At 41.6% G+C, this 26779-nt stretch overlaps 1 protein-coding gene across 1 annotated transcript in view; it reads left to right on the top strand.

Annotated features, from left to right (window-relative positions):
* SPOCK3 (SPARC (osteonectin), cwcv and kazal like domains proteoglycan 3) overlaps positions 1-26779 on the top strand; it is a 433446-nt gene that overhangs the window by 110885 nt on the left and 295782 nt on the right. The gene's annotated exons all lie outside the window — the stretch shown is intronic.

Below are 26779 nucleotides of genomic sequence, written 5' to 3'. Positions count from 1 at the left end.
CATGGCACATAATTGGTGTTCAGTAAATGTTTAATGTAACAGGCTGAGGTCAGATTTCTAAACATTCTCACTAAGTTTTGTAGAAAAATTTCTTCTTTTTTATTTCTCCTTCTCTCTCTTGCTCTTTCTGTTTTTTTATTCTTTGAATCCATTCTTTTGCTGTTTTACCATGTTCACCTCTATCTAATGATAGAGGGAAAAACTTATACAGTTTCATTTTGGGTGTTAGTCAGCAAAACATGAGGTTAGAAATTGTTACTCCATAGAACATAAGGAATTAGAAAATGGGTAGGGAGAGATGGGTAGATGGAAAACGTTCACTTTCTTTATTCTTAAGGACTTCATTATTATTTGTCCATAGTATTATAAAAATTAGAGCTTTTATGTTATCCTCTATGATTCATGAGAATGCACATTTGTTTCTGATGGCAGCAGTGCACTTAACTCACAAATATGTGTGTCCACTACTCTATTAAACAAAATTACATTCTAGGGAGGGATGTGAATTTCATGTTTTTAATAATACATGAGGAGACATAGTATTAATATTTAAGTATCAATATTTAGTCTAGAGAGTGGCTTTACATTTTATTTATTTTAAAAAATATATATATATATTTATTTGGCTGTGTCAGGTCTTAGTTTCGGCACGTGGGATCTTTCGTTGTGGCGTGCGGCCTTCTGTCTAGTTGTGGTGTGCAGGCTTCAGAGCGCGAGGGCTCAGTAGTTGCAGCACACGGGCTCTCTAGTTGTGGCGCACAGACTCTAGAGCGTGCGGGCTTCTCTCTAGTTGTGGCCTGCAGGCTCAGCAGTTGCGTCGCACGGGCTTAGTTGCCCCACGGCATGTGGGATCTTAGTTCCCCGAGCAGGGATCGGATCTGCATCCCCTGGATTCTCAACCACTGGACCACCAGGGAAGTCCCTGACTTTACATTTTAGATAACTGTGGGAGATAGAATTTGGTATCAACATTTTGCAAGTGAAGAAATCAAGCTCTGAGAGGTGACGTAACATTGTCACATAATTATTAATATATAATAATTCACAGTGGCATACAAATTCCATGCCAGTCTTTCAAATCTCTCATCTTATTGACATTTAGTATTTGATTATGAAATAATATTTTACTATTTAATTAGTGCTTGTAATCAGCTCACTGCCAGTAATCTAGTGGGTTTTTTTGTGTGTGTGTGATATTATGTTGATATTTAAACATTTCAAAATTATTTAATGTTAGTGGAATACAGTTTTTTATTTGGTGTCTGAGGCAAAATGAGGTCAGAGAGGCTTCCAGGACCAGTCCTTAGGGGACAGAATGTAGCAGTTTAAGTGTGAAATGCTCGAAACACGTGATGTTTTAACTGTCCTATTTAATTCTTGTAAGTGTTTAGCTGAATACATGGTGATAGTAGTCTGAAGCATTTTTATGTGGTTATAACTGGCTGAGTTTGATTAGTTGTGGAAGCTTTAAAGGTAGTGTTTTCTGATCTCTGATATATATTCTCATTTTTACTTTAATGTTTTTTCATTATTTAGATCTGAATTATTTGTCAGAACAATGTAGTGTTAATTATTGGGCCATTACTTTTGGATTTTAAAACACTTGATTATACTTGTAACATAAAATATTGGTTAGTCACATGCCTTTTAAATATCTGTATCTGTTTATATTGCCTCAGAACTTTAAAATATTATGTGAGAAAACATATATATTCATCAGAGAGGCGATATGGATGGCAAATAATTACGTGAAAGTTGATCAGCATTGTTAGTCATTATGGAAAAGCAAATTAAAACTAAAATGAAGCACCACTACGTGTTATTAGAGCAGCAAAGAAAACAATGACAAAGCCAAGTGCTGACGAGGGCAGAACAGGAATGTAAAATGGTACAACCAACATGGAAAACAATCGGGGGCTTTCTTTTAAAGTTGAACCTACACTCATCATTTGACTCAGGAATCCTACTCAAGTTTTTTTTTTTTTAATTAATTAATTAATTAATTAATTTGGCTGTGTTGGGTCTTCGTTTCTGTGCAGGGGCTTTCTCTAGTTGTGGCAAGCGGGGGCCACTCTTCATCGCTGTGCGTGGGCCTCTCACTATCGCGGCCTCTCTTGTTGCGGAGCACAGGCTCCAGACGCGCAGGCTCAGTAGTTGTGGCTCACGGGCCCAGCTGCTCCGCGGCATGTGGGATCTTCCCAGACCAGGGATCGAACCCGTGTCCCCTGCATTGGCAGGTAGATTCTCAACCACTGCGCCACCAGGGAAGCCCTACTCTTAAGTTTTTATCCTGGAGAAATAAAGACGGACATCCACACAAAAAACATGTTGTAAATGTGCATAGCAGTTTTATTGGTCATTATCCCAAATTGAAAGCTACCCAGATGTCCTTCACATGCTGGATGGATATATAAGTTGTGGTCCATACACACAATGGACTATTACTCATCAGTTTTTAAAAAGTATCTACTGACACATACAACATAGTGGATGAAGCCTGAAAGTGTTGTGCTGAGGGACAGAAGCCAGAATTGAAAGTTCACGTACTTCGTGATTTCATTTAAATAACATTCTGGAAAAGACAAAACTACAAGGGCAGAACACAGACCAGTGGTCACCCAGACCTGAGGAAAGGAGACTGACCGCAAAGGGACGGGAGAGAACTGTTTTCAGGTGATGGAACGTTGATTGCGCTGGTGTTTACATCACACTCAGTGAATATACTCGACCACACTCAGTGATCTGTACACTTAGACAAGTCAATATCATGCATATAAATTGTCAGTAAAATGGACAAAAATTAAAATTCTGGTTTTTTTTAATTTATAAAAATGAAAATTTTTTTAATTTAAATTTTTCTGATTTTGTGATTTTAAAAATTCCCAAATAGTATATACTGGATGAGCAGAGTTAAATATTTTGGGCTGAAGCTGCCAGGACTTCAACTTTACATTTGGTTAAAAGGCATGTAAACTTTCAAAAGTAACCAATCAAATGGTAAACCAATTTATAGCTTCTCTATCATGCAAGGGTTAAAGGAATTAGGAAACAAACAAAACAAAACCAAAACTAAAAAAACTAAATTAATATTATTAAAAATCAGGAAAAAATAATATTGGAAAACTAACAAAGTAAGATGAAATTCACGAGTGACTCATGTCACTTTCTTTGGAAAGTGTTCCCAGGAGGTCCTGTCTGAAATTGCAACATTCCAGACATTTCTTATTCCCTTTCTGTGGTTTTCTTTTTTCTTTTTATCAGTTACACTCTTTCAAATATTATATTTCCAATTGATTTTTAACCTTTAAAGTAATTGACTTGTGAGAAGGTTTGTTTATTTTTTCAGTCATGTAACACCAGCATATAATAACTAAGTATTGGTCAATGCACATTTGTTAAATGAATTAGTAAATTATTGAGGACAATTAATTAACATACATACTTAGTGTATAGGAATATACTTAAATGACCAAAAATAAACCTAATATTTTTAACCTGTTTAATACAGTTGCAAGAGCTGTGAAGGTCTGATACATCATCAAAGTAGTTCATAGCTACCATAAAATGAATTTTTTAAAAAGTATGAAGAGTTATATTGCCTGAATTGACCTGAAAAATACAAATGATTCATTCAGAGAATATAAATATTTCATAGGGCTTATTTGCAAGACAGCCTACATTTCCTCTACATTTGGAAAGAGAAAGTTATTAAAGCCTGGTGGCCTTTTTCCAACCAAGTTCCAAGATAAGATTAAGCTCTAAAACCCTAAAGCAATGATTCTCAAAGTGAGACCCCATCCAGCAGTGACAAGCACCTGGGAATTTGTAAGAAATGCAGCTTCTCAGGCTGCGCCCCAGACCAGCTTGATCTGAACCTTGAGGGTTGGTCCCAGAAGTTCATGTTACAACAAGTCCTCCAGAGAATTCCACTGCACTTGAAGTTTGCAAACGCGTTAAGGCATCCATTAGGTACTTTTTCTACTAGACATCTAGAATGGTACTAGTTATACGTCATCCTCAGGGGAAATTAAGAAAACAGTCATCTTTTCCTTTGCCTTTGTAATATTCCTTCTGGAATAATTTGCTTCTTTCTGAATGACACCATTCAAACATTCCCTTAGAATCTGTGGGTTAGTGGTACATGCGATCAGTTTTTGTTGGTCTAGTACCATCTTCTTCTGGTTCCATAAAAATCCAGCAGCAAAAAAAAAAAAGCCTATATTCACATCACTGATTTTATTACACAGAGTGGTGATAGCAAAAAAATCAAGCTTTTATTGCAATTATAAATAAGCGATGTTATGTAGCAACGTGTTCCAGAATGAAAGGCCATCTTAGCTCCCTAGTATGGGAGAGTAAATGGAACATGAGAACATGAAGTGACCCCATGTCAGTAACGGTGTTGACTTTACGTATCATAACTTGATAGGGCTGGTAACTCCAGGAACCATGTCAGATAACACACACTGCCAGGGAGCAGTTCTGCAGGAGCCTGAAGGGTCCCCGACCTTGATCTAGTGATGAAAGTTTGGAAGATTTGTTTAAGCACCTGGACAAAGGAGCAGAGATGTGCTTGGATCAGGTGTGGATGAAGCACGTGCTGTTTTCACTAGTACTAAAAAAAAAGTACATTTCCTATCAGTGGCTCTTACTGTAACTTTAATATATTTATCACAACTGTTGGAAGAATTACACTCTGTATTTCGAGAGGGTAGTGGTGACACATTTTATTGAAGTATTGCATCATAATATAATGGTTAGGAAAGCAGATGCTGAAGCACCTCTGTCAGTTTGAATTCTGGCTCTGAAATTTACAAGCTCTGTGATCTTGGGCATATTATTTATTCAATCTCTATGTTGCAATTTTCTCACTTACAAAAAGAAATTATAGTGACACCTATACCTCCTAGGTTTGCTATGATTATTAAATGAGTTAAAATTTTAAGTTACTTCATGTACCACCTGGTCTGAGTAAGGGTTAGGTAAGTAATAAATTAAATGATGTGCAGGGAAATTAGGTACCTATATCTAGGTATCTTTCTTATCTATATACCTATATATCCAGTTAGGCCAAATATATTCTGTCCTTTCTGCATCATCATTGTAATCTGAGTAGTTTATTTCAGCAACGAATTTTTGTCATTAAGCACCCATAATAACAATATGTATCAATTTCTGAGGTTGTTTTTTTAAAAAAAGCCATACCTGAAATACTTTGCATTTGTTATATCATTTATTAATGTAATGATCAAATATTTCTAATCACCTGTCTTGTGTATGACATTGTGCTCGGGAAAGTAGAAGTTGTAAAAGAATGAGAACTAGTTGTTGATCTTAAGGAGCTTTTCACAGAGTAAGTTAGGTGTGTATGCGACACGGCTGATGACTCACAGGGCAAAGTGGGTGCCTCCCCCCTGAAACAGGGGAAATGGTGACAGTTCCTTAAGGCATGGCAGAATGAGAGACAATAGATTGTCAAATGAGAATTGGTGTTATTCCCACTTAACAGTGGCAAGCATAACAAATCAGAAAATTTAAGGTACCTTTGGAAGTTGCAGAGCCCATCACGGTTGATGGAACTCATAACAGTGTTGGGAGTGATCTGATTCCAGAGCCAGCTCTGTTTCGTCTTCTTCATGCATAAAAGGAGGGCAGAAATAAAATCAGTTTCAACTTCTACTACAGTATTCTTTTGTGTTAACCTCTGTTATGTCGGATCTGTTGATCTTCATAATTGGAGAGTATTTGTCTCACTTCAGTAAATGAGTCTTAAATGAAACTCTGATGTGTTAATATGTGACTCATTTTGTAATAACAAGATGGGGCCTGAAAGTGAATTCTCCTGAGGCACTGTTCTGGCGAGGTGTTTACCATGGTCTTTCAGAAGCTGTTGAAATCAATGACCTCGGTATTAATTTTAGGCTTTTATTGTATTTGTTGAAGGATGGATAAAGTAAGTTAAAGAGAATAATCACTTAACTATGGTAGTGAAGAAATGTAAAAATAAAGTTTCCAAGGAGAATTTAAATACTTCCTAATATCCTAGTAGGCTAGGTACCCTATTCTGTCCGTTTCTTCTGCATCGTCATTGTAACCTGGCTAGTTTGTTTATCCCAACAATGAATGTTTATCATTAAGCGCCTATAGTATGTAACATGTCGTGATGCATTTGCCATAAATATCTATATCATAATGAGATGTGGATTGTGTAATGAAAAAATATATAAGTTCTGCTTTGCTTCGATAAATTGGGAGATTGGGATTGACATATATACACTAATATGTATAAAATGGATAACTAATAAGAACCTGCTGTATAAAAAAATATAAAATAAAATTCAAAAATTCAAAAAAAAAAAGAGGAAAATATTACACAGAAACTGAAAATTAAAAGGGAGGAAAAATGGTAGAGGAAGAAAAACATGCAGTCATTTTTTATGGTACAACCAGTGCTATTATTTTTCTTTCCCATTTTGAGGCTTACAGGGATGATAGTTTCCGGCGTATTCAGAAAAATCTTAGCTGTATCTTTTAACAGCTTTTAAATATGTAACTGAACACCAGGAAACCTACTGTCACGAGTTCTCATCCAAGTGTATTAGCTGCACATATATTCTCATAAATCATGGAACTTGAACCCAGTGATCATTCTGTGATAATCTTCCTAAGTTCCAGACATCACTTTCTGGAGATTTGTTCTCCATCCTTGGAGGGATCTCTAAAAACATTAAATCATCACCCCAGTTATAGACGTTTCCTATAAGTAGAACTGTCATGTAGCCTAACCCAGGTGATGTGTCTTTACTTAATGTTTAGTGATTTTTCCTGAAAAATATAATATAGGCTTAAATAGTATAATTTAGACTTAAATGCTCTGCAGTGAAAGAAATGAACTTCTGGGACCCCAGTGATATAACTGATATTCAGGCAATATGAACAAAGGAAACCAAGAATTTGTATAAATTTCTATTGCCCTCTTTTGTTATCTCTATCCTTCTAAATGAATATTAAGGTTCACCTAATTAATGGCTGTACTTGCCATCCAAGCAGAATCAGTAACTCTCTGCTGAACGATGGAGCGCAGCTGGACCCGAGCCTTTCGACCAGATAGTTTCATGCTAATCCCGCCGCGCACGTGAGCGCACGGCGGGCACCCCTGCTGAAGGGCAGCGTGGCAGTCTGAACAGATGGTGGCCTCCTGCTTCCAAAGTCCGTGGCGCCTGCGCACAGAGACCCCTGGGAATCCGCGGCCAGTGGGCCCCGCCCGCCCCACCAGGAGCACCGCCAGAGGGAAAGGGTGGCTTACTGGCCATCACAGGAGGGAGGAGGCCACATGCCATGGGGACCATGGGGGCCTCAGAAGGGGGTGTTGCCGAGACGCTGGTCAGGGTCTGCCTTTGGTACCTTAGGGAGGGTCAACGGCAGTGAGGTTCGTTTGGGGTTGGCTGTTGTCGGAAAGTGGGGTGCTTCTGGGGTCGTCTGTCTCATCAGATCTTATTTTCAGGGAGGCTTGTCTCCAGGGAAGGCACAGCTGCGGTCATTCATTCAGCAGGAGAGGAGGGACTGGGCATTCTGTAGTTTGTACAGTGCCTGCGTTTGACGTGGATGTGTGTGCGATTGTCAGCGTCCCACAGCGCGACCTGGCTTTGCTGTGAGTCAGAGGAGCGTGCCGGGCTGTGGGCCCGAGCTCAGGGTCAGGTAGGTCTGGATGTCAGGATGGCCTTTTCTTTCCCTCTGTTCTTCCCTCCCTCCCTCCCTTCCTTCTTCCCTCCCTCCCTTCCGTCTTCCCTCCCTCCCTCCTTTCCTTCTTCCCTCCCTCCTTCCCTCCCTCCCTTCCTTCTTCCCTCCTCCCTCCCTTCTTCCTTCCCTCCTTCCCTCCCTCCCTCCTTCCCTCCCCCCCTCCCTCCCTTCCTTCTTCCCTCCCTCCCTCCCTCCCTTTCTTCCCTCCCTCCGTCCCTCCCTTCCTTCTTCCCTCCCTCCCTCCCTTTCTTTTTCTTTCTGGAGCCAACCCCCTGCAAACTTGATCCTGTGTGGGGATTGGTGTTACCACTGTTAGGAACTCCTTCTAGGGCAGTGGGGGCCTCGGGCTCCTGCTCCCCCAACCTCACCAAGAGGTGAGAACCAGAAAGTCTGAGGCTGAATTCACCGCCGCCGTTTTAGTAAACAGGCACCGACGCGGTCACACAGCTGCTCCATGTGCTTGGAAACCTCAGAGCCTGACATGATCCCTTCAGGAGTGGTTCCCGCTGCGGGGACGGTGACGTAAAGCAGAGCTCAGAAAACTTTCTGTAAAGGGCCAGATATGCTCGGTTTTCTGGGCTGGGGTCTCTGTCACGACTACCGAGCTCCGGTGTTGACGTGCTCAAAGAAGCCATAAGACAATATGTACGGAATGAGCTGGGCGCCAACACACCTGTATTTACCAACCAGGCAGCGGACCTTCTGTGGCCCGGGGGCTGGTGTTTCCAGGATTCCGCTGAAAAGGCGAGATCGGCCAGGCTTCTGGTCGCGCGGAGCGGCGTGTCTGTGAAGAGAGATGACACCACCCAGGCGGACCTCACCAGGGCTTTGGGGCCCCTGCACTTTCTCTCCTACGTGTGCACGTCTGATGCCAAGTAATGAAAATCGCCTGTAGGTTTTCACAGCAAGGTTGCGATCACTCCGTAGCTGTCCCTACAACGTCGATTCCTGTTTTCGGGCACCTCAGCTGCTGCCGGGTCACCTCCAGGCTTTAGACACAGTTAAGTTATGCACCTGCGTCCAAGCTCTGCCTACCAAGTGTTTTAAAGTGAATTTCCACCCGGAGGATTTACCTGTCGGCTTCGTGAGGATGCAGTTGTGGATGAGGGGGGGCACATGGTGGGGTGGGAGGAAGGAAAGCCCCTGCACACTGTCATTAGGGAGGTGGGGGCTGGCACTGGCCAGTGTCCCTGTCCCCTCCCGGCTCCCAGTGAGGCCTCAGCCTGCTCTGGGCCCCCGCCGTGTCTTCCCTCCTTCACGCCTGGTCTCAGCCATAGCCTTGCTCCCCGCCGGCCCCTGGGCTCTTTCTCTGTCTCTGTCCTGCTGCTTCTGCTACAAGAGCTTAGATCTCTGCACGGTTCCCATTCAGAGAGGGAGATCTAATCGCCAGAATGTGATCTTGCTGTGAAAGGACTTTTCTGCCCTTTTCAAAGTTTGATGTCGGGGGTGGGTCTCTTTGGTAGATTAATGTTGTCTTTCTTCCACAGTAACTCTACGTTGACATCTTTTGCATTAATATACCGAGTGCAGTTACGTGGATGAGTGAGTGAGCCAGGAATTGAAGGAATGAACGTATCAACAGGAAGTTCTGATAGTAGTTAACTAACATTATTTGGAAGAAGAAGGCAGCAACGCTTTATTTATTTGAGGGTGAATAAAATGCCAGAATTTTCAGGTTCTCAATAAAGGTGGTTTTATCCAGAGTTTTTCAGTTGAAGAATTTGAAGCTAAAAGTGTGTAGCTTTTTCACGGTCCTTCACCAGTTGACTGTAGAGCTAGAGCTTTCCCCGTGTCCGTGTCTGTAGTATTTCTGCACTGTCTGCCATTCCGCGTTGCCTCAAGAGCCAGCACAGTAGTGGGATCGGAGATTTGCAGGATGAGCTTCAGAGAAGCCTTGCCACGGGTGCAGGGCGTCACCACCGAGCAGGAGAAGGTGGCAGAGTCGCAGCGAGGCAAGGACTCCTTCCAGCGTGAGGTCGTCACAGCCCGCCTTCAGGGTCGGGCGGGAGGAGGGAGATTCGGGCTTCACTCCCCAAAGCTGAGGCGCCCTTCAGGGCTCCTGATGGCTTTTTGTCCCTGTCTCTCCTGGGTCTCAGCTGAAGCCACCCCCCTCCGGCTGCCTGCGGTGTCCGAGGACTCTGCTTGCACTTCTCCCCGGGGCCCTGCATTCCTAAGATGACTTATAAGGTCCTCTTTGTCCTTTCTACTTCCCTCCTGGGCAGGGCTGGGAGAAAGGCTCACCCTGTGGCTGAGAATCCCAGGCTACTCTACCTTCCTGTAACTGCTTCTCAGGGATGCTGGGCTGCTTGCCCTCAGGGGATGCTGGCAACGTAGACAGAGAGCTGATGGATCCAAGCGACAGATTGCTGGGGACACCAGACACATGTGTAGGTGGCCGTCCCAGTGTCACCTGCCACTCGCTCCCTCAGTTCTGGTGCAGCAGATCGCAGGTGGGGACCGTGCGGTGGGAAACCGCACTTCCCCTGTTTGAGGATGTGAAAAGCCCTACAGAGTAGGAAGCTGACTTTAGGGACAAATATAGCTATATCTGAGGGCGGAGACCGTTAGTAATAGCCGCGTGTGGAAAATGGCAGGAGCGGAGATCCCTGGTAAAAGGAAAATTCGCCATCGATGGGTTTGCAAGACCTTACCTGCTCCCCCAGACAGCAGAGGCTCTTGAGTTCATTACAGGGATTTTTAACTTTACTTGCTGGTTTTTCAACTGTCTAAATCCTTTTATCTTTGTAGCATATATGGCCTCCCACCCAAAACTGGTAAACACAATTCTGATCTAATTTAATACCTACATCAGCATACATTTTAAATATCGTATCAGCAGGTCCATAAACAGCTCTGCTAATAATGTATGAAATAGCTTAGCCCAGCTCCAGACGCATTACCATTGCCAGCACCCTAAAATCCCATTTACTTTTGCCTAAAAGTGTTTGATACTGCATTTGCTTTCCCCTGGACTGTAATTAACAACACTTTGAACTGCTAACAAGATTCCATTGACTGGTGATATTAATCACACATTCACGGAGAAATTGGCTACTGCGTTTGATTTTTTGTCTTATGTGCATCTAATCACTGATTAAAACTAAGGAAATGGATCTTTTCATCATGCTCCTTGGACATTTATTTTCTTGGTAGGTTTAGTCTATAAAGATTTCTCCCTCTCTATTGGATCTTGCTTCTAAATTTCTTTAGATGTGGAATAAGCCCAAGAAACAGTATTTCTTGTCAAGAGGAACAGTTTATTCCAGATAATTAAATCCAAGATAGTTCAAAGAAAACACAGCAAGGAGCATAAATTAGGTTCTATCAAGGGATATAGGACGTTCCTCATGAATGGATACTGACAAAACAATTTTGTGGGAAGCTTTAAAAAGTCATTAATAGTTTTGCAACTTTTGAAAACTAGCATATTGAGAAGAAAGCTACAAGGTTTAGTTCTGTGTTTTTAAAATGTGCTTCAGACATTCACAGCTGTTTCATCTTTGTATTTGACAGTATTCTGAGCTTGCATCTAAGATTTCTGCACATATACTCTTACGAATGCTAGGGTAGATTTTTTTTTTTTTTTTTTTGCATTTGCTCAAATGCCATTTTGAGAAGCAAAGAATAAAATGTAAATATCAAAATGGAATGAATTTGGAAAAACAAAAGGGATCTTCCCGATGAGCATAGGACCTCTCTTACCTGTAAACAGTATTTAGAGCCGTGTTGTGACATAGACCCAGAGTCACACTCTGCTCCAGGGAGACAGGACACTTTATCTTATTCACTGATTTTAGTTTCTTGCTTAGAACTGGAGCACAATAGATGAGAAACATTTGCTAGGTAATCAGTGAGCAAAAATAATTTAGGTTGGAATTCTTAAATTATTTTGCATAGCAAAAGTGCTATTAACACTTGGAAATTAACTAATAAAATGAAGAATTAGAAAAGTGAAGCATGATAAAAGTGGTGAAGAGAATGGACTACAGCCACGGGTGGTTTGGGTTTGGGTCTTGTGTCTGGTAGTCCCGGCCGTGGGACCTCGTCAGTCAGCCTTTCCTCCCAGGCTGATTCCAGTGTTTAAAGAGTGATGCTGTACAAAGACACTACGTTAGAGGTGGTGGTTATTATTGTTGTTACTAGTCCCTGATTCTGGACTCTGTGTAGGTATTAAGGACTCGTACAAATACACCAACGTCATGATTTTTCTAGGGGCCACATGGCAACCTTAAAACATTTAGACCAACTTGGAATCTGGAAGGAAAGGACAAATATATCTTGTAGCAGCAATTCTGGTTATGATGAGTTAGCCTTTGTGTGTCTACCTGGACGCCTCAACTGTCCTGAAACCCCCCAGCCCATCGCCACTCCTTCCTGACAGACCTGTCCTCCTACACGTACACACTCACACACAAGCACACACACACACGTACCAGACACACCCATACACCAGACACACCACACACACACACACACACACACACACACACACGCAACTTACGATCCCTACCCTGAACTACTTGTGGTCTTCAGACTTCTCCGTGCTTTCTCCCGCCCGCATGCCTTTCCATTTGCTTCTACGGGAAATGACTGTTCTTGTGGATTTTGAAGCTACAGTTCTTGTTCTATGTCCTCTGACCCTGACCCTGTGAGGCTGAGGCAGACTTAACACTTTCTATGTGGCTACATTATGTTGCCACCATGATGACCTCTTTATAGACTAAGTCAGGGGTCCCCAAACCCCGGGCTGTGGACCAGCACCGGTTCACGGCTTGTTAGGAACCGGGCCGCACAGCAGGAGGTGAGCGGCGGGCCAGGGAAGCTTCATCTGCTGCCCCTCATCGCTCCCCATCGCCTGCATTACTGCCTGAACCGCCCCCTGCCCCGGTCCGTGGAAAAACTGTCTTCCACGAAACCCATCCCTGGTGCCAAAAAGGCTGGGGACCGCGGGACTAAATTACGGGCGAACAGAGGCTGCGTCTGTGTATTTCACCTTCCAGCGGCCGGAGCCTCCCCTGTACCTGGCCCCTCAAAGCTTCTGAATGAACATTTGTGAAGCTCCCCCCCCCTTCCTGCTCCCCCCTCATCCTTTTCTCTTTGTCCTCCTTCTGTACATGGCTCACCTGCAATAACCAAGTGCAATACAAAATGAAACCAAACATATGTAATATAATGGGTACTAACACTAATCTTTTATTCCATAATATTCAGAACTTACTTAACGTTTGCCCTCATTAAAGTACCAATGAGGAGCCCAGAGCACCAGTAAAACTGGATACCACAGGCTAAACGTTAGCATTGAGCCATTAAATAATTTATTCCTTTTTTGGTGTATTCAGGAGAAAGAAAAAGGAAGCAGAATTGTTGGTTCTAAAACTTACACGTAGAAAACAACTTACTTTTTTTTCCAACTGAAAGCACATGTAATGTAGATATCATCTTGTTTTACATCAGATTGTTTTAAAAGGAGGTTTGTTCCCTTAAAAACATTCTGGTAATTTGAGCTACAAGATGCAGTTGATAAGAACATCATGTCCATTTCCTTATGAATTTCATTTCTCTTCATCTGAGCTGTAGTTTTTTGTCTTTCTTTTTATAAGGATGAGATCATAGTAGTACAAGATAGTAGGCATTGCAGGGTTGTGTGCAAATCTAAAGAACTGTGAAAAGTGGGTGTGTATGTGTGTGAACACCTATGTACACACACACACTCACACACATACTTGTTACAAAGAATTAATTATCCTTTCAAAACTGATATTTTCAGATCATAAAATTAATACCAAAAGAATATCATGTTTTTAAATTTAAGGTACGTTTATTATTTCCTATCTTCCTTTGTATAGGATAAAGGGGGTGAACCTCAACCGTACAACTTCTGGTTTTAGTTTTTATTTCAATTGGCGTATTTATTTTAACGTGATTAAAAAAATCAACTCAATTGCATGCATACTTTTAGATGTATGTGTCAGACTTCCACTTCAGTCTCTTTGTGTGGGCATGATACCACTACGGTAAATTTATTTTTACTGGTATGGTTCTAACAGGATGTAAAAGTAGCAAGCTAAGTTATGAAGAGAACTATATAAATTTTAAAACATTTCTAATTTTTGGTTGCTGGTATCTGAAGTCACACTTTTCTGATTTTCTAAATATATATTTTGGCTATTAGATTACCTAATGCAAAGAAAAAGCCTTGTAGAGCGTAAGCCTAATTAATTAGTGGACACATAAGAAAATAAACTGTACTAGTTTAAAACTTTGTAGATTTCTTATTGTGGAAGAGGCTATTAGCAAGCATACAGGTTATAATTTTTATATTGGTTTCTATGTTGTGTGCTTTATTATAATTAGAGTTGGAAAATGCACAGCGCTGTATAGGATTCCCTATGTTATAAAATTTTATTGTAATTCGTTTTAATGTAAATTTTAGTGTGCAAACACATTTATTTCCTATTCCTACATTTGTTGACAGGTGCTGCTTTTTGATGACTGCAGACTGAGGGAGGAGGGATGAACTGATACTTGTCCTAAATCTCATGCAAATATTGTTACTGATTTTATCTCACCTCTTTACCATAAGGAAAAATGTTCTTTAGCGTAATTTTTCTCCAGCTATCAAATTGGCTGAAATGTTCTCAGCCTTTTGGAGATGTGATTTTTTTTATTGTTGGATTCATAGCATTTTTTTTTTCCTTTTTTTTTTTTTAAAATTTTATTTATTTATTTATTTACTTATGGCTGTGTTGGGTCTTCGTTTCTGTGCGAGGGCTTTCTCTAGTTGCGGCAAGCAGGGGCCACTCTTCATCGCGGTGCGCGGGCCTCTCTTGTTGCGGAGCACAGGCTCCAGACGCGCAGGCTCAGCAGTTGTGGCTCACGGGCCCAGTTGCTCCGTGGCATGTGGGATCTTCCCGGACCGGGGCTCGAACCCGTGTCCCCTGCATTGGCAGGCAGATTCTCAACCGCTGCGCCACCAGGGAAGCCCTGGATTCATAGCATTTTATCAGAAAACACCGTCAGCTTAGATACGCGGCATTTAGGGGACACACCTATGAAGACCTTGGTCCACATCGAGTCCGTCAGAGCTGCCGAGGGTGCGCACAAGCTCCGTGTGGTTCGCGGCCTGTGCTGGGCAGGGACAGAGGTGGGACTGAGCATTGAAAAGCCTTCTTAGCTGTTTGACACGAACATTTACATTGATCTCTGTTTCTATGGATTAACTCCAGTAGTGATGAATTTGGGTTTGTATGTCTGTTTTGGTTTCATTTTTTAATAATTCATTTTGATGTATTTTACTAAAGGCTTGTTCTGAAATGTTTGGGAAAAATAAATGTTCTCCCCCCAGCCTGCCCCTTCTGAGGCCCTGCTGCATCGCACAGGCATGACAGTGAAGTGACTGAATCTTGAAATTGAAGAGACTAGGGGAGACTTGAAATTCCTTTCCTTCAAAATCCTGACAGTGGAAGAGTGAAGTGTTCTTGTGTCCTAAGAGGGGAAGGGTCTCCAGCACCTCGAACCTGGCCCGAAGGGCCCTACATCCTGGTGGTCTTGCTTCTGGGCTTGGATGGGGTGGGTGCACCCACTTGCTGTGAACAAATCAAAGGTGCAGTAGTGATGGGGTGTCATCCTGGGATGAGCGTAAAGAGACCGTCTTGTGCGCCAGGATCCCTGGCAGGGTCCTCACACGGAGGGCGGCCCCGTGGGGACCCCCGTGTGGCAGGGAAGGGGCTGAGCTGGCAAGGAGCTGGAACCCCCATCCAGAAGGGAGCAAGGATGCTATGTCACCAAAAATGCCTGACAAATCGGAAGCTCTTCGTCAGTCAGGCCTCCAGGAGGGACTGTAGCCCGGCTGGCACCTTGATTGCCCCTGAGAGAGCCTTTGAGCCACGCCCAGATTCTGGACCTTCCAGAACTCTAAGATGGATGTTTATTGTCCCAAGCCTCTAGATTTGGGCCTAAAAGGAGGTGGGGTTGCTTTATCTGGTCCTGGTGCCAGAGAAGCAAGTGGCTCCTGGAGACTGTGTTTTAGCCACTGTCCTTCCCATTATCCTTTACTGATTGTAATGCTCATTTTTGGCTCTCTGGGAACTGGGCTATTTTTAAAAACTACTGTGTTGGTGGTGTTGGTTCTGTTGTTTCAGTGTTTTAAGAAGTGTGAAATGTAAACCTTAAATATTGGAACAAACCCCAATATGTATACATTACTAATTTTTTGAATTGAGCAAAGGATCATTCTTTCAGAAAGTCTTCTCTCTCTGCAGAGAAGAGGAAGAAGATAATACTCACAAAGGGAAACTTCTAGGGCAACAACACATCACACTTTAGTTCGAAGATTTTATAAACCCGTGAACTGTGAACGTAACGCTGTTACTGTAGATAATAGCTGTGCATCAGGATCTCAATTTATACATGAGGAAATAGAATTATAATAATAATAACCATGAGGGCAAATCAAAAATTGTCTTAAACACAAAAGTGAAATCTCAGTGTGAACCAGATAGCTTTCAATTTTTGTCTAAATATAGATACGTTCAGAAAGGAGTTCCCAGGTATTGATCATGAATAAGGACCCAGTTGTACGTAATCGGAGTTCGTGTGTAAATATGTCCCCCGCCCACTCTGTCAGTATAGCATCTGAAGAGCTTACTTTTGCTGCTGGAGGTGTAAAAAAGCACAGAAATATACTCTTGACTCAGTAAGGAACCAACTAATATCCTTTGTTTCTTAACATAGCACATTCTAAAAAAGAGAAATACTATTTTGCTTTCATTTATGATGAGTAACTTCTATCTGTTTTACACAGTATTTAAATTTTGACTAGTACTATATTTTCATTGACTTTTATATGCTGATGATTTGTATCAGACTGATAGTATGCATTTAATATTTGTATATAATATAAATTTATTTACATTTGATATGATGAAACATATTTGAATTACAGTCAATATTTAGTTTCATATAGTTGTTTGAAATCATGAATTTTGAACACTAAGATAATGTTGTTATAAACACCAAATGATTGGGATTGACGTATACAACTACTATATATAAAATAGATAACTAATAAGGACCTCTCTATAGCACAGGGAACTCTACTCAGTACTCTGTAATGACCGATATGGGAAAAGAATCTAAAAAAGAGTGGAGATATATATATATATATATATATATATATATATATATATATATATATGTATATATATATATATACACATATATATCTATATATACACATATATATCTATAGATATACATATATATCTATAGATATACATATATATCTATAGATATACATGTATATCTATAGATATATATGTATATCTATAGATATATATGTATATCTATAGATATATATATATATAACTGATTCACTTTGCTGTACACCTGAAACTAACACAACATTGTAAATCAACTAAACTCAAATAAAAATTAATTTTAAAAAACACCAAAAGAATGTGAAATAAATATGGAAGTCTGGGTGCTGCTCTTCTGTTCCGATGACTAAACAATAGCTAAAGTTTTGATTTACTAACCTGAGCAGTGTTCTAGTGTTAGAAAGCAGTTTTGTAGAACCTGGAAGCAGGTTGCATCAATTCGCCCACGGTTTTCATTTTAAATGGAGAATCATGATGTCATACAGAATTGTAAGGCATCCGGTCGCCACATGTTTGCAACGTGGGCCTAAAATACTTCTTTGGTGTAAAATATCATAAGAACTTTTAGAATCACATTCTTCTGTGCTTCTGGATTACACATCTTGTTTTCTTGTGCTGAAAATATGGTAAATGCATCTGCGGATTATCCAGGGCTACATGATATATTTATGATCAGAAAGTGGAAATGAAATACTTGGCAAATTCATGGACTTTAAGGTTTGGAGATTGAATCACACAGATTCAGAACATTAAACACCATTTTTTTTCCCCAACCCAAAATATTTGTTATCCTGTATTAATGGAAATAGAGAGGTATTCCATTAAATATTGCTTTCATATTTTTTTTACACGTGTTCTTTTATGGGGCATCATAGGCCAGGATAGGAGGGATCCGGGTCTTTTCCAGTTTAAGACCCACTTTGCAGGCCTCAGGGGCTCAGTCAGGACAACTCCCCTGGGCTCTGGCGGGGGGGCCAGAGCAGCCTCGTCTCAATAAAACTTTATTTGTAAAAACAGGTGGTGGGCCACCCATGGGGTGCATTGGTTCGCCTGTGCTGTTCTCGGGGGGGTTTAAGCATGTGTTCTTGGCTTCACCCCCTCCACCTCCAGCAGGTGGCTGATCTCTCTCTGCTTCCCTGGCCTCACCTGTGCAGCAGAAGTGACAGCAGACACGCTGCCTCTTACAGATGCTGAAAGCTAGGTTCTGGGAACCTGGTCTAGGGCAAGCGAGTGGAGCTGCAGGCCACTGTGGTTCTCAGTTTCTGTTCCTGTTGGTTGGTGTTCTTATAGTTACAACCCAGGCTCCCAATATTTGAAAGTCCTTATTTTATTTATTAAGGCAAATACTTCTGTGTCATTCCCTGAAATTAATGAATTGTAAGTTTTGTATATCAGTGTGAAACTAACCAGTCCACATACATATGCAGAAGAATTTCCGCCTTGATGTGCAGGGACTTTCAGAGACAGCTGAGGAATCCTCCAATGCACATTTCTTTTGGCGCAGTTTATTTTATTTATGTGTTTAATCTGCGGTGAGTCAGGGAGCATAAAAGTGCTCTCTGAGAAGTAAAGGGCTCACTAAAGTGGTATAAATGAATTCTCTCAGGGTCCTAGGACATCACTGGAGAGACGAGGGGGACTTGAGTAATAAATGCAGCCTTGGGGGCAGAAGCAGTTGGTTGTCTCATGGCTAATTCCTTTGTGCCCAGACAGAGCTTACTTCCTCTATCTTGGGATCAAATCACGTGTTAAGGGGGGCCTCCTCTTTTGTGAAATGTACTGGCTTAACTCTTACACTGGGGCTTCCTCCCCTGATGGGGTGAGATGTACATGAGGCTGTCACAGCATAGAACACATTTCAAAAAACAGACAGACTTTCATTGCTGTTCTTGAGCTTATACAACTAGCAGTGCCTCGTGAGTTCCCTGAGCTGATGAAACACAGCAAACAAGAAGAGGTCACTTTAGTTGGGAAATCCTAAAGTTTAGTGTGAGAGGGTTGGGGGGACGTAATCGCAAATCACAGAAATTCTAGGGAACCTCCCTCGCCAGCCCTCAGCATAGGCCCACACGGGCGTCATCATACTGTTTGACTTCTGTGGACATTTACAAAGATTAACAGAGCTTTTGTTAATAAGTAGAGCAATAACTTATACTTATCTTTGCTTTCACTCTCTAGGTTTGAATCCAAAAGTACAATTGTACAACAGGTCAGAATCGGGTGTATTCCTGTCTTTTTATGTTTTCCCCAAATGCAGACGCTTTGCTGATTCACTTGCTCCTTGGGAATACACAGATCTTTCACTGTGGAAACTTTGGCCCAATCTCTCTTGCCCGGAAGATGACTAGGGGCCCAAATTGCTCTATCTCTATGCTTCTATGACTGTGTCCTATTAGGGTGACCAGGAACTCGTTTGTCTCCTGCCGGCTTGTGGAAAAGCTGTTGGTGGTCGTGGTCGTTGCTGGGAATCAGGACTTAACCAAATAGAGGCCAGAGGGTCCAGGCTGCGATGTCAGGGGAGTGGGTGTGGATGCAGAGTGATCGATGGGGAGCAGGGGGTGCAGGGAAAGTCCAGGATGGGACATAGGGTCAGAGGATGAGCAGGGCAGTCCCAGGGAATAATGGACAGAGGACAGACTGATACCCACACACAGAGTCAGGATACGGAGGACACCCTGGGACGTGCCCCTGGATCTGCTGCAGGTCCAGTGGCCCCGTTCCAAGGCCAAACCCATCATGCAGCATCAGATTCCCAGTGGGACTGACCTTGTAAGGGTTTACCTTATGGGTTGCAGCTTCAATTCTGCCAACAAGGGCTCTTTGGAGGTTCTGGATTCTGTGTATGGGAAGGCACAACCAAGCCAGAGGTGGAGAGCTTGTGTGTCCCTTTTTATCCTCAGGACTAACTAACTGTATGACTTGGGGGGCCTTCCAGCTATTAATTATTTGCTAATATACCACAGTTTTCTATTCTCTCTCATGTTTTTGAGTTCTGACTGTGCTCAGCCCGATATCACTTTGAGTCTCTAGAAAGTGATGGTGGCTGATTTTGGATGCCGTCTGGGAATTCGGGAGGGGATGGGGCAAGTGGCTCTTCTCCCCGTGGCTGATGATGGCTTCCCGTGGACCAGCCCCACCCCCACCCCAGGTTCTGTTGGTCAGCAGGTTACGGGGCCCGGCTGGGCTAGGGGCGGGCCATGCCCTGCACCTTTCCTGGGAGTGACGGGAAGGAAGGATGCCCAAGAGGAAAGCCCCCGGTGGGCACCTCCTCCTGCAGGTCGGGGGCTCCGATGCCCTTTCACAGAGGGAGGCCTGGGAGGACAGGGTGATCCTCGGAGAGCCGGGTGGGCTCACGCTCGGGTCTCTGTGTCCTACACGAGCGTGTGAAGACCTCTCACCTACATTGCAGACCATCTGCTTGCTTTCTCTGAGACAGAGTCCGTCTGGACTGCAGCCAGCTCTCACATCAGATTCTGGGCTCCTTGAAGTCCCAGGCCACGTGGCACTAGGTTTTCTTTTTCCTTAGCATCTACTAGAAGCAAAGTAAATATTTACTGGAAGGATTGAACAAAACACATCCTGAGTCTCTGATACAACATTGGATGGTGAATAAGGTCACGCGATGTGCGTGTGGCTTCGGAGGTCAGGGGTCACAGTACTCCAAAGGCCTTTCCCTCTGCCCCGCCATAGGTTGCAGGCTTCCCCCAGCAACTCCACATGTTTTACTGAAAAATCCTATTTTCATATGATGTCAATTTAAGAAAGATAGTCATTTTTAACATCATAATGGTAAGTGACAATTACTCGAATGTTTTTCTGGCTGGAATAATAACTGGTACCAATTTTTAAGTGCTTATTGTGAGCTATAAGCTATATTCATACTTTGCATATTTTAATAATTTAATCTTCCTCAGCTTAAGGGCATTATTACTAGTCTCAATTTTCAGAAAAGAACAGTTAAGGTCAGAGTTGAAGTATCAGAGTAACTGGTAAATACAGGGTTTAAATATAGGCTTTTCTTATTCAGAAACCTCACTCTTGGGCCCCCGATGTCCTATTATATGTTTCTCTTTTTTTTCTTTCTTCACATTTTTTTATTCTAACTCATTCATTGAAATTGTCAAGCTAGGATTTGAAAATTTGTACCAAGGTAAGTTTATCTTTGTCTTCCTAATTATTATTTATGACATTTTCTCAGACTTTCATTTTTCATCATAATTCATAAAAATATTTGAAACATAATTGTTATATGAATGACATCACTGATAAAAACACTACTGCTTTTGGAGGTTGGTTGTGTCATCAACCCACCCCCTCCCGTCCCCCAAGTGCTCTGTACTGGGATTTGTAGCTACAAGATTTTGTTACATCAAGTCCTTTTCTCTCTTATACTAAATTTCAGTTCCTAATCATGGTTGACCCACATTTTACACTGCAGATTCAACCATTTCAAATCAAGTCAGGCAGTCTTGGATCTGTTATATCATTTAAAATAGTGCATCACTAATGAAATACAACGTGTAAATTCTTTACATAATGAAATATACTTATAAATGCCTTAGAGTAAAAGATGCAATCTAGGTGGGACTGTCAGTTAAAAGCAAGACTGAGAGACAGCTGTCGAGAGGGGCTTTCTCTTTGTTGTCCTGACACCATCACTTCAGGGGAGAGTTTATCCCAAAGACACTTATTGTAATAAGTGTCAGTGCACATAGTGGGTAATACCAGAGATGTGTATTTATTTACTTTGTCTGTGGACTAAGATTGCTGGGTTTCCATAGTCATAAATAGGTAGTTGTGCAAATCTGGAAAGAAATCTTATCAATCTCATACCACAAGGGTTTTTTGGGGGGGGAGGGGCAAAGCTGATTGGCTAAAACATAGCTGCCTGTGAGTTGTCTCATATGACTGAAATATTATTTAAATGTCATTTAAATGTTTTAGACAGACACTAATGAAATGTATCTCTATAATAGACTCATCTATTTAAAATATATATGTATACATTTATATATATGTATATATTTTGACATAGATGCATGAGTATGTTTCATGTGTGTGTGTGTGTGTGTGTGTGTTCCAAATGGATGACTAATAACAAAGGCCTCACATGACATCCTAGATACTCTGATAGCAGACTTTAGGTGGGGAAGGGAAGTACTATGGAAATACTATCGCCTAAACGATCTTGGTGTAGGATGACCCTAAAATCCTATACCCCACCTGAAACTGGACTGTCATATTTTGGGGATATGAGTACGGCGTTTTCAGAACTACCCACCGTTGATAACCATCACTTTAGCACTTATTTTATTTTTACAATGTCTCCAAAAGCATTATCTTCCGTGTCCCATTTTGTAATCGTGTAAATACTTTTTTTTTATACCTTAAAAATCCTTTATGCCAGTTATTTAATATAAATTACAGAACACTTATGGGAATGTAGGACACAGTTGTGTCCAGTAGTCATCAATAGAATCTTTACTGATTATCATTTAAAGGTGGTGTGCCCTGCTAGCAATTTTCAGATACATATCTCAGGAAGGTCCCATTGTCTGCGCAAACCTTCGTGGCCTCGGGGGCAGGTTGGGTGGCTCAGCGATATGATGCCTGCGTGTAGCTCATGTTCAGCTTGAGCCCTCGGGGGGCTCTTGGAGCTTCCAGTCTCTCCTTTTCCCGGTTGGTCACGTGTTGGAACCCATGACGATGCTGAGTAATCCCCGCCCTAGTTTCCTGGTCCCTGTGATGCCTTCAGGCATCGGGAGAATTAATCACCGTAGATGCAGCAGTGAGTGAGTGATCTAGACAGTTCATCTGAGGATATAAACTGGTCCTTCCTACCTACTTCAAAGCCTGATTCTGACCAGCTATTGTCATAGGAAACTAGTTTCTCTATTCTGGGCATGGTTTTTATTCTGAAACATATATTCTGAACGTATAAGAAAGTACTTAGACATTTACGTATGAGTGATTTGTTATAAAATATGATAAACAACATGGAAGCACAGACGTATGAAGAAATAACTAAAGGATGGTAAATCCACACAGATGGATGTGAGACGTTCAGTATTTTGACAAAACATACTAATACAGTTGTAAAACGCTCTTAATAAAGTGATGCACAAAACATCTGGATATAATATTGAACATACAGCATTATCTCAATATAGTAAAACATGTGTGAAGAAAAATCTGTTCCTGTTAGCAGGTCTTTGCTGTAGGATAATTTGATTCATTTGTGTTTCTGTATTTCCCAAAAACTCTACATCACGGGTCCTCGGGTAGGTGGTTTTTCCCCCCGAGGAGGCATTTGGCAGTATTTGGTGACAGTCTCGATGCCACACCTTGAGGGAGGTCACTGCTGGCCTGTCGTGGGTGGCGGCCAGGGATGCAGGTAAACAGCCTGCAATGCTCCACAGAGCCATCCCCCCACCTGCCCCCGCCCCAGACAACAAAGAATTATCTGCTCAAGGTGTCAGTGATGGCAAGAAACTGTGCTCTATCTTATTTAAAATCAGGAAAAATAGGACATTAAAACCACAAGGAAAAGGCTTCAATCACAGGATACAGAAATCAAATTTTCTTCTGCAGACCACATTTTGGGGAATACTGTCAAATATTATTTCTTTCAATATAAGAAATTGGAAAAGTTGCAGAATTAACTCTGATTGTCGCTGTAATTCACGGTGTAAGCTCCGGAGCGTGAGCTTTGCCCAGTGGGACCCTCGGGCTTGGTGTCTGTCAAATGAACCCGAATTTCTCCAGTCGTGGGCATTTCCTGAGTTGTTTTCTAAATCCCCAGTTGGCTTATTCTGGATCTAAATTCAAGCCTGGGAATAACCAACAGTCACTAAAGCTTTTTGAGACAAGAGAAATTGCGCCTGAATGAACACTTTATGTGAAAATACTTTGATTTCTCATCCTGGCAACCTTCCTAAGATTTAATGCGGTGAAACCATTTTCAGAAAAATAAAAGTCTAGTGATACGGGAACACAAAGAAAAATATCTAAAAACAGCTAATAGGGGAAGGACTTTGCTTTTCTGTACCATGTCAGATGGCCAGCTGTCCGTGATGCCCTTGACATAACAAAAAGCCAGGTCATGTTGTACATTATGATTATAGATTTTTTTATAGCTCTGATCCCAGATTAAGCCAGTGTGATCATGTTATTCTGAAGGACGTTCAGTTAAGTTGTCGAGGTTCGCATTTACCATCGCGTTGTTTTCTCTATATGCCTGCGTACTTCCTGCTAACCGGTACAATGTTGAGTATTTCAAACACTCCGTGTCGTGGCAGGTGTGATGCTGTCATGTTATCAGGCCTCAGTGTCAGCCCCACTCCTGTGCCAGCCTTTCCGCAGCCCAGAGTCACCATTGTAGTAAAAACCTTCCCACACCTTTCTGGATGGTGCCATGGTAGCTGTACCGCTTCAGAAAGTCTGAGGGGACAGCAGAAGTACTTGTCTTCTGGCATTAACCACAGTCATTAATGTTGGCTTTGAAAAAGTTCTCTGCATCTCACATCTGACATTTGGGGGAGGGTTGCAGTGTGAACATCACTTTGAAAAATGTGATGAGGGGTCTGTAGCTCTTTCTACAAAAAAACAGAAAAACTACAGGACTTTGTCAGCAGTCATGACAACTTGTCCGGTGGTGATGTTGACCAGACACTAAAGGGATGACCTTAGTCCTTCTGACTGGCAAACATGCTTTCGCACCTGCTTCTTGCCAAGAGTGGGCTGGTGCTTTACATTTTTGTAACTAATCCCCGCACCACCCTTACCAGACAGGTAGGTATTCTTTTTCTGAGTTTAGTACAAGCATCTGAGGTTTAGACCATCTTTTTCCTCTAGCCTCGTGCAGCTATTAGGTGGTGGAGCCAGACTTCAAATTCAGGTCTGCATCTCGAGAGCCATCACCAGGGGCCAGAGTCTGGCTTTGCCTGTGTTTCAGGAGAATTCCAACCCTCTCCACGCTTGGAATGGAAGACAGGCATCTTCCCCACGCAGTGAGTGGTAACTTAAAAAAGTGATTACACGAGTGTGCTGTGATCTTTGAGAAGTTTGAGAATTTGAGTGTAGGTACTTGATTTGAAAACCTAGTTTCCCAAGATTTGTATCATGCTGTAATTTTTTTTTAAAGTGAGATTTTAAGATGAGACTAAGCAATCAGTATTTGTCTAATTATCCAGTGGTGTTAGCCATCCTTCATCTAATTCTGGATAATTTAGTGCAGAACTTGTCAGCGTGTTTTGCCCTAAAATGCCCGCTCTCTTGTTATAACCCTATCTCAACATAAATAGAAGACCGACAGACGTGTCTTCTGTGGTTTTTCTTTTCTTCTTTCCTTTGAAGGTGAGAGATGGGGGTGAAAAAGGTGGTAATGAGTGACTCGTCACAATAAGGAAAAAGTTTTGTAACAGTTTAAAATGTTTCAATAAATCAATTAGGGAAGTATATTTATTTCTGTAATTAAAATGCTCTACGTTCCCTCCCAGTACACTGGAGGGTATTAGCAAAGAGGGTAGAAGAAGATTGAAAGAATCTCTGCTTGGCCTTCTGGGTTCCCTACATTCTGAGGTTTCTGGTGGGTTAGGATTTGGGGCTGAGGACTGTTTCATCAAGGAGCTTCCCATAGTGCACTTCTCTTGCTTATGATGGTGGAAATAGCTTATTAATTTGAACAGTGAAATCGGTTCTGTTTGCATAAGAGATGATCTGTTTGAGGTGCCTTTACAAGGCTTTTAGGTAAAAACGGTGAATAAAATTGAGTCAGTCAGTTGCCTCAGCTCTGTGCACTATCCGTTGCCCCGCTTTTGTGCTTTATGGTCAAATGTACTAAATATACAGTAAATGTAATGATTCTTTCCCATATCAAAGATTGAAACTTTAGGCGAGATTTAATTAGGTGCGCATTTTTTCTCAAGCTTCCCGGTGCATTTTGATGATTTCCTTAGATGTTCAGTTGCCTGTGCCTGATGTTCATAAAGTATATTTATAGCGTCTGGGCCGCTGCAGAGTCACCTGGTATGTTTCCTGCTATGGTAACCGTTCCAGTTACTGTTTTTTTTTTTTTTTTTTTTTTGAGGAGAAAGTAATTTTTTTCATTATCTCAGGGACATTTAATTGAACAGGAATCTCATGTTCAATTTACTTTGTTTGCTTGAAATCTTATAGCCAAATATGTGGCTCTTTTCTCTTTGCCCCAATTTCCTTATTTATTATTTATTTCATATTTAATTATAGCATATATATTTTTTAAAATTAATTTTTATTGGAGTATAGTTGACTTACAATGCTGTGTTTCATGTGTACGGTAAAGTGAATCAGTTATACACGTACATAGATACACTCTTCTTTAGGTACTTTTCCCATACAGGCCATTACAGAGCATTGATTAGAGTCCCCTGAGCTATACAGAGGTCCTTATTAGTCATCTATTTTATACATACTGGGGTATACATGTCAACCCCAGTCTCCCAATTTATCCCCCCCTTCCCCCGTCCATTTACTCATGTACTAGTGCAAAATGCAGTTGTGTAATTGGAAACCGGTGGATGCTTTTATAAGCTTATTAGCGTCACGTAATTGTGTGTTATACTGCACGTTGAAAGTATCGCATTATAATATTTAGGTGACGTGTCAACCAAAACAGTTAAATTCTTACAGTGTAGTAAATGTTGACTTGCCATGAAAATGAACACATTTACTGAAAGATATTTCTATAACGTGTTAACAATGTATTCTCATTTGATAACTATTGTTTTTCTCTTGTTCCTTTTTTTTCTTTTTGTTTGTTTATTTTTTTATAATTTACTGCTTGCCATTGCAGGAAGTAGAGGTTTGTATTCAGCTTCTGTATTTCACATTTTATTTTTGAT

Source organism: Balaenoptera ricei, chromosome 6 (genome assembly GCF_028023285.1).
Source record: "Balaenoptera ricei isolate mBalRic1 chromosome 6, mBalRic1.hap2, whole genome shotgun sequence".
Taxonomy (NCBI): domain Eukaryota; kingdom Metazoa; phylum Chordata; class Mammalia; order Artiodactyla; family Balaenopteridae; genus Balaenoptera; species Balaenoptera ricei.
The sequence above is the reverse complement of the archived record's forward strand: the minus strand, read 5'-3'. Positions and strand labels throughout refer to the sequence as shown.